Source organism: Somniosus microcephalus, unplaced genomic scaffold, assembly GCF_052327205.1.
Source record: "Somniosus microcephalus isolate GS21.2 unplaced genomic scaffold, FLI_Smic_1.0 unresolved_chr8, whole genome shotgun sequence".
In the NCBI taxonomy this organism is placed as follows: Eukaryota; Metazoa; Chordata; class Chondrichthyes; order Squaliformes; family Somniosidae; genus Somniosus; species Somniosus microcephalus.
The window spans coordinates 22214390-22222665 of record NW_028225186.1 but is presented as its reverse complement, the minus strand read 5'-3'; the positions used below and the strand labels follow the sequence as shown (position 1 = coordinate 22222665).

The following is an 8276-nucleotide window of genomic DNA, read 5'->3' as shown; positions in this document are numbered from 1 at the left end:
GAGGTCTAACCAGAAGCAGGAGGAAGGAATTGTGATGAAACACAGAAGGTGGAATAATCTCAGTGACCAGGACCGCGAGGAAATGGCCATTATAAGGGGAGTCATGTCAGCAAAACCAAAATGCAGGAATAATAAAAAGAAAGGGGGTAATGTTAAGAATACCGGAGAGTAACAGCAACAAGCAGGGTGGAGGGTGGGCTGGAGGGTGGGGGGTGGTCACGGGACGAACCCATGCTCTGGGCAGCACCAATACAGGTTGTTATGATTCCACACTGGACAGAGTCATGGGGCATAGAATTATTCAACATTGTGGTTTAAGATTAGGATCCTTCTCAGAAATGGGAGTATGAGGGAGGGGTTAGAGGGACAATAACCGAGAGGGAGGAGTAACCTGACGAATCAGGAGGAACAATAACAAGTACCAGGAGGAAAACTCAAGGGCAGGTTCTGACGGTATACACGCTAATGATTAGCTATTGAGGGGAATGGGTTAACAATTAACTCAGAAAGGGCAGCCAAACATTACTAAAGCTGTACTAGTGCGGGTACAGAAACCGTGCAGAGAATTTCATCGAGCAGGATCCAGGATGAAGACAGCTTTACTTGCACTCGTTCTGATCTGCCTTCAATGCAGTGAGTACAACCGACGGGTGCGGTCCATAATACCAGACAGGAGAAAGTGTAGAGATTGTAGATCTGCAAAGGAGGAATCCAGTGTGCGTGCACAGTATGACCACGAGTGAAGAAAAAACATAGAGGGGCACAGGAGGATCACAAGCTGCGAGCAGAGTGTGAGCCCCCAGCCTGGAGAATGTATAGAGTGTCACAGGAGGATCACAAGCTGCGAGCAGAGTGTGATCCCCCAGCCTGGAGAATGTGTAGAGGGACACAGGAGGATCACAAGCTGCGAGCAGAGTGTGATCCCCCAGCCTGGAGAATGTGTAGAGGGACACAGGAGGATCACAAGCTGCGAGCAGTGTGTGATCCCCCAGCCTGGAGAATGTATAGAGTGGCGCAGGAGGATCACAAGCTGCGAGCAGAGTGTGATCCTTCGGCCTGGAGAATGTAGAGAGGGGCACAGGAGGATCACAAGCTGCGAGCAGTGTGTGATCCCCCAGCCTGGAGAATGTATAGAGTGGCACAGGAGGATCACAAGCTGCGAGCAGAGTAAGATCCCCCAGCCTGGAGAATGTATAAAGGGACACTGCAGGATCACAAGCTGCGAGCAGAGTGTGATCCCCAGCCTGGAGAATGTATAGAGGAGCACAGGAGGATCACAAGCTGCGAGCAGAGTGTGATCCCCCAGCCTGGGGAATGTATAGAGTGACACAGGAGGATCACAAGCTGCGAGCAGAGTGTGACCCCCCAGCCTGGAGAATGTATAGACTGACACAGGAGGATCACAAGCTGCGAGCAGAGTGTGATCCCCCAGCCTGGAGAATGTATAGAGGGACACAGGAGGATCACAAGCTGCGAGCAGAGTGTGATCCCCCAGCCTGGAGAATGTATAGAGGGACACAGGAGGATCACAAGCTGCGAGCAGAGTGTGATCCCCCAGCCTGGAGAAGGTATGGAGGGTCACAGTAGGTTCCCAATTAGCGGGCAACAATATAATCCCTGAGTTGGGAAAGTATAAATGGGCACTTGCGTATCCTAGCCTGGGTGACAATATGATGTTGGAGTGGAGAAAATATCGAAGGGCACAGGGGGATCCCAGGCTTTGGCCACAGTTTGATCCTAGACTAGAGAAAGTATTGATCGGATATAGAGGATCCCAGCCTGGGAGCACGCTATAATTTCAAACGGGAGAAAGTTTAAATGGCCTATTTAGGATCCCAGCCTGCAGGCACAGTATAATCTCAGACTGGAGAAAGTATAGAGGGGCAGCATTAGCACGAACAGGTATGATTCCACAACGGACAGTGCCACAGGGCGAGGGTTAGGGTTAGTGGGCCTTCCCCAGATACGGTAGTTTGAGAACAGAGGTAGAAGCACCTCCCCAGGTACTGAAGTGTGAGAATGGGATTATGTAGACCTCCCCAGATAATGTATTGTTATAGCGGGGATAGAGGAACTTCCACAAATACTCTAGTGTGTGAGGGGTCTAGAAGGAAATGCCCAGATAGTGGAGTGTGAGAACGGGTCTAGAATTGCTCCCCAGATAGTGGAGTGGGAGAACGGGATTAGATTTACCTACCCAGATAGTGTAGTGTGAGAGCGGAGTTAGAGCGACCTCCACAGGTGCCGTAGTGCGTGAGAAGTGCTAGAATGATTTCCCCAGATACCGGAGTGTAAGCGCGGGGCTAGAAGTATGTCCCCAGATACTGGAATGTGAGAGCGGGGTTAAAGCGGCTGCTTCACAGAGTGTGAAAAATGTCTTTGCGGAGCTTTCGCTAATTCAGCAATGCAAAACTAGGGATACAGGGGCCTGTTCAGATAATAAAGTCAGAAGAAGTACTTTTGCCGTATCCTAAAGTATGTCTTTGGATAGAAAACTGTGAGCTAGGGACTACAGGAAACGTTGAAGGGTTTGCCGCCATCTCCAAAGATACAAGGTTGTTCAAAAGCCATTGGAGTAAACAGATCAGATAAGTCCTGTGAGGGCTATGGTAAAAGAAGCACTGCCAGTTTGAGGAGTGCAGTGACAGGGTCCAGGGTTAGAGGCACAGGAGAATGAGGGGATAGAGAAACCTCCCCAGAGTGTGACAGACGTTACACGGTCACTTTCCAAGAGGAGCTAATGATAGAAACGTTAAATGGCAATCCCCATATAAACATGCGTGGCAGCCTGCTTAGAGGGCTCCCCAGATATGAGCGTGAGAGAAACGATGTAGAGGGACCTCCCCAGATACAAGATTGTGGAAGATGGATTAGAGCATTTGCTGCAGATACAGGTGGTGAGAGAGATGGTAGGGGCAACTCCCCAGATATAGGTTGGTGATGGATGTGTTAGAGGGGCCTCCCAAGTTACAGGACTATGACAGAGGGGTTAAAATTGACATTCCCTTTAGCAGGAATGTAGCAAAGGCAGAGTAGTTTCAATGGGGATTTTAATTTTATATAGATTGGGATAAGCAGACGCACACGTCAGAAAGGTAGTGAATTTTTTGAGTGTGTTTGGGATATATCTAGTTTCCCCTAGAACCAAAAAGGGGGCATGCCATGTTAGAATTAGCAATGTGTACCGAGCCAGATTTAGTTAAAAGCTTTAAGTATACGTGAACTTTTGTCTAATACCAATAATAACATGATCCAGTTCAACATATTTGAAAGCGAGAAAAGCGACACAACTACTAAGATTCTAGATGTAGGCCCTGCTCCTGTTTGTATCATCTGTTACATTTTCAGGCCTCATTGGTAGGCAATTAGCCCAAATCTGTGCCTGCAATTAGGGTTTCCCCGTCTCTATGGATCATCTGTGAAATGCAACCATTTCAAAGGCTGTATGATGCTGCGCTCTCAGAGGCCGCAAATTCTGGCCTATTGTCAATGATAATAAGGAGATGGTGGACATGTTGAATAATTATTTGCATCAGTATTTAGAGCAGAGAGAGAGGATAGCATGCCGGAAATGAAAAGGAAACTCTACTGAAACAGGGACTGGAACAGCGACTCAACAAATTTAACCTCAGCAAAATAATAGTGATGAAGAAAATAATGGCACTAAAGAGTAAAAATTAGTCAGGACGAGATGGTTTCCATCCAAGACTTTTAAAGAGAGTAGGTGAGCACATTGCAGATGGCTTAACTATAATCTTCCAAAGTTCTATCGATTCAGCAACCATTCCTTTAGATTGGAGAATTGCGAATGCACTCTGTTATTTAAGAATGGCAAGAGAGGGAAACTAGGGAATTATAAACCAGTTAGCCTAAAATCTGTTGTCGGGAAAATACTAGAGTCCATCAGTAAGGTGATTGAACATCTTGACAATTTTCAGTTCATCAGAGACAGCCAGCACGGATTTGTGAAGGGTTGGTCATGCCGGATGAAACTGATTGAATTCTTTGAAGGAGTCACTCAAGTAGAGAACAGGGGACAGTTTATGGATGTTATTTATTTGGACTTCCAAAATGTATTTGATAAAATATCTCATCAGAGATAGTTAACTAAGGTAGAATCCCACAGAATTGTAGGCAAATTATTGCCCAGTTTAGGAAATTGGCTGAACACAGGAGACAGAGATTAGGGATAATGGGCAATTAATCAAATTGGCAGGATATGGCTAGTAGTGTCCCGCAGAGATCAGTGTTGGGGCCTCCGCTATTCATCATAGAGTCATACAGTCACAGTCCTAGAGTCACAACGGCACAGAAATAGGCCTTTGGCCCATCGAGTGTATGCCGTCTCTCTGTAGAGCAATCCAGCCAGTCCTATTTCCCCGCTATATCCCCGTAGCACTGCACGTTTATTTCCCTTAAGTGCCTCTCCAGTCTCCCCTTTAAAAGCTTGAGTGATTCCGATTTCACCACTTCCATCAGAAGCGAATTCCAGGTCATCAACAATCGCTGCATAAAACAGTTTTTCCTCAGTTATCCCCGATATCTCTTTGCCAAAACCATAAATCTGCAGCCGCTTGTCGTTGTACCATCAACCAGTGGGAACAGCCTTTCCCCGACTAACATTTTAAACCCGTCAGTAACGTGTACACTTCTATCAAATCAACCCTCAACCACCTTTGCTCTAATGAAAACAAATCCAGCTTCTATAATCTGTCCTTGTTGCTAAGCACCCCCATCCCCGGAACCATTATGAAAAATCTCCTCTGCACTCTCTCAAGGGCCTTCAAATCCTTCCTAAAGTGCGGTGAACAGAATTGGATGCAATACTCCTGTTGTGGCCTAACCAGCGCTTTATAAATGTTCAGCATAACTTCTCTACTTTTGTACACAATACCTCTATTTATGAAGCCGAAGATCCCATATGCTTTGTTTACCACTCTGTCAATATGTCTTGCCACCATATGCGTTAATGACTTAGATGATGGCATATAAAGCCACATATACGAATTTGCCGATGACACAAAGATAGGCAGCATTGTAGGCTTTAAGTATGAGAGCATAAGTATAGAAATAAATATTTATATCATAAGTGAATAGGCAAAACTGTGGCAAATAGATTTCAATGTAGGCAAATATGAGTTTATCCTCTTTGGACCAATAAATTATAGAAAAGTTTACTTTCTAAATGGTGAAACGCTACAACAGTGGAGGTCCAAAGAGTCCAAACAGAGATGGGAATGCATAGCAGTTTTTTCAGAATGATTCCTGAACTCCAGGGCTTAAATTACGAGGACAGTTTAATCAAACTAGGGCTGTATTCGCTGGAATTTAGAATGTTAAGGGGTGATCCGATTGAAGTTGTCATGGTGTAAAGGGGAACAGATGGGGTAGAGAGAGAAAGGTTATTTCTGCCAGTTGGGGATTCTAGGAATAGGGGGCATAGTCTAAAAATTAGAATGACAACTTTCAGGAGTGAAATTAGGAAACTGCTCTGCATGGAAACTGGGGTAAATGTTTGGAACTCTCTTCGGCAAATGGCAATTGAAGCTAGATCAATTAATTTATAATCTGAGATTATTAGATGTTTGTTAAGCAAAGGTATTAAGGGCTATTGGCCAAAGGTGGGTGTATGGAGTTAGGTCGCAGATCAGCCGTGATCTCATTAAATGGCGGTCAGCCTCGAACGGCTAAATGGCCTCCTCCTGTTCCTAGGTTCCCACGGGAGATTTAAACGCGATATAGGAGTGTGAGAGGCTGGGTGATGGGGTGGGGTGAGGTGCGGGGGATGTTAGAAGGGCTTCTCCAGATACACGGTTGTAAAATCGCGCCTAGATTCCTCCCCTGATTTGAGGGTGTGAGAGGGTTAATTAGAGCGTTCGGAGACACAGGGATCTGAGTGACCAGCAGGAATGCTCTGCCTGTAACTGGAAGGTGACTGAGAGATGTCAGCGAGATAAAGGATTATGAGAAGTGGGGTCGAATGGTTTGCTGATAGCAGGCATTTAAGCAAGTGATTTTAGCGAGACACAGGAGTGTGAAGTCATGGTTGGAGGTGGTCTTAGAAAGGTCGCTGCAGATATAGTAATTTGAGTTAAGGGCGTTGCAATCCTCCAGAGACCCAAGACTGTGCAAAGATACATGGGGCAATTTGACTGAGCTAAGAGAGAGTTTGCATAGAATGCACTAAATAACTCATCTATTATCTATCTCTCTCTCTCTCTGACACACATTCACACAGCGGAGGCATTAAAATGCAACCGCTGCATAATCATTGGCATCACTGGACGCTGCATCCCAGAAGTGGAGACCTGCAACTCTTTGCAGACTCGCTGCCTGAGTATGAGAATCCTGCCTCCAAGCTGTAAGTTTTAGTTCCTGATGTTCGTCAAACTATTTGGGGGAGGGGAAACTCTTAGTAACTGATGACACTTGGTTCCAGGGGCTGAAGAATGAACTGATCACAAGGCTCTGGTAAGATGATTAGAGACCCTAGGATTACTCATCAGCCACCCGCCAATGTTCCACTCTTCATCTGGAACTCGGATATTGTGTGTTCGGAGGATTTTGATTCCCGTATAAACTTTGGGTACTGAAGCCATTGCTGCCCTGTGTGTCATCAAAAAAATTAGCAGAAACGCTGGGATGAAAACTGAGTCCTCTCCGCTAGTTGTGGATCATTACCACATTAGGAGAGATTAGCAAACTGAGCAGAGACCCGGGGATGAACCCTGAGCCTTTTCCACCACTTGTGAATCATTCCCACACAGGGTGTGATCAGCAAACTGAGCAGAAACCCTGGGATGAACCCTGAGTCCTTTCTGCCACTTATGGATCATTACCACACTGTGGCTGATCAGTAAACTGAACGGAGACCCGGTGATGAACCCTGAGCCTATCCACCACTTGTGGATCATTACCGCACAGGGTGTAATCAGCAAGCTGAGCAGAGACCCGGGGATGAAACCTGAGCACTTTCTGCAAGTTGTGGTTCATTACTGCACTTGGTGTGATCAGCAAACTGAGCAGAGAACCCGGGAATAACCCTGACACCTTTCTGCTACTTGTGGATCATGACCGCACAGGGTGTATTCAGCAAAATGAGCAGAAATCCTGGGATGAACCCTGAACCCTTTCCACCAATTGTGGATCATTACCACAATGGGTGTGATCAGCAAAATGAGCAGAGACACGGGGAATAATCCTGATCCCTTACCGCCACTTCTGGATCATGCCACGCAGGGTGTGATCAGCAAACTGAGCGGAGGTCCGGTGATTTGCCATGAGCCCTTTCCGCCAGTTGTGGATCATTACCATACAGGGTGAGATCAGCAAACTGAGCAAAGACCCGGGGATGAACCCTGAGCCCTTTTTACTACAATGTTAATTCTGAAGCCGGATTCTAACCAGTGTCTGGACCTGTAAGTTTTCTCTTTACATCTCGGACAATGTTCTTGGACTCATCCAATCAGTTTTAAATCAGGCTTTGCTTTTTTTTGTAGATGGATCTGCCCAGAGATGTGCTAAAATATCTGAATGCCAGATTATAGGAAGCTCACCTTATTTGAAGTTGCAATGTTGTGAAAGTGATCGCTGTAATCAAGTCATTCTAGCTTAGTCAGGCGTTCCTCATATCTTATCGATAAACTCTCATCGGACACAACCGTCTGGACCTCAGATGATGTTCCAAATGGAGATTAAACAGATTGTGGATCTTTGTAGTTTCTTTAATCAATAAATACTACATTACTGTACAACAACCGGTGTCTGAGATAATTATCAACCCTGTGTGGATTGTGACATATTAGTCAAATCAAACATAGTGAAAATGGAATTGTTAAGAGGTTTAGCATCCTTGAAAGTGGATAAATCCCAAGGTCCTGATGAAATCTGCCCAGATTGTTAAGAGCAGTAAGAGGGGAAATAGCCGATGTTCGGCCCATCTTTTTCCAAACCACTCTGGATACAGGTGTGGTGCCAGAGGACTGGAGGACTGCTAACTTGGTATCGTTTTTTAAAAAGGGAGAAAGGGATAGATCGAGTAACTAAAGGCCAATCAGCCTAAGCTCGGCGGTGAGAAAATTATTGGAAAAAGTTCTGAGGGACTGGGTAAATTTGAATTTAGAAAGACACGGATTAAACAGGGACTCAGCATGGGTTTGCTAAAGGAAGCTCGTGTCTGACTAAATTGATTGAATTTTTTCAGGAGGTAACATGGATTGTCGACGAGGGCATTGTGGTTGATGTAGCCTATAGCAAGCCTTTTGATATGGTTCCAA

At 45.6% G+C, this 8276-nt stretch overlaps 1 long non-coding RNA gene across 1 annotated transcript; it reads left to right on the top strand.

Annotated features, from left to right (window-relative positions):
* The first annotated feature begins 523 nt into the window (after nucleotides 1-523).
* On the top strand, nucleotides 524-7757 carry LOC147085666 (uncharacterized). Its single transcript, XR_015075768.1, has 3 exons — nucleotides 524-633; nucleotides 6239-6361; nucleotides 7500-7757. It is a non-coding gene; the product is annotated as an uncharacterized LOC147085666 (long non-coding RNA).
* Nucleotides 7758-8276: the final 519 nt, after the last annotated feature.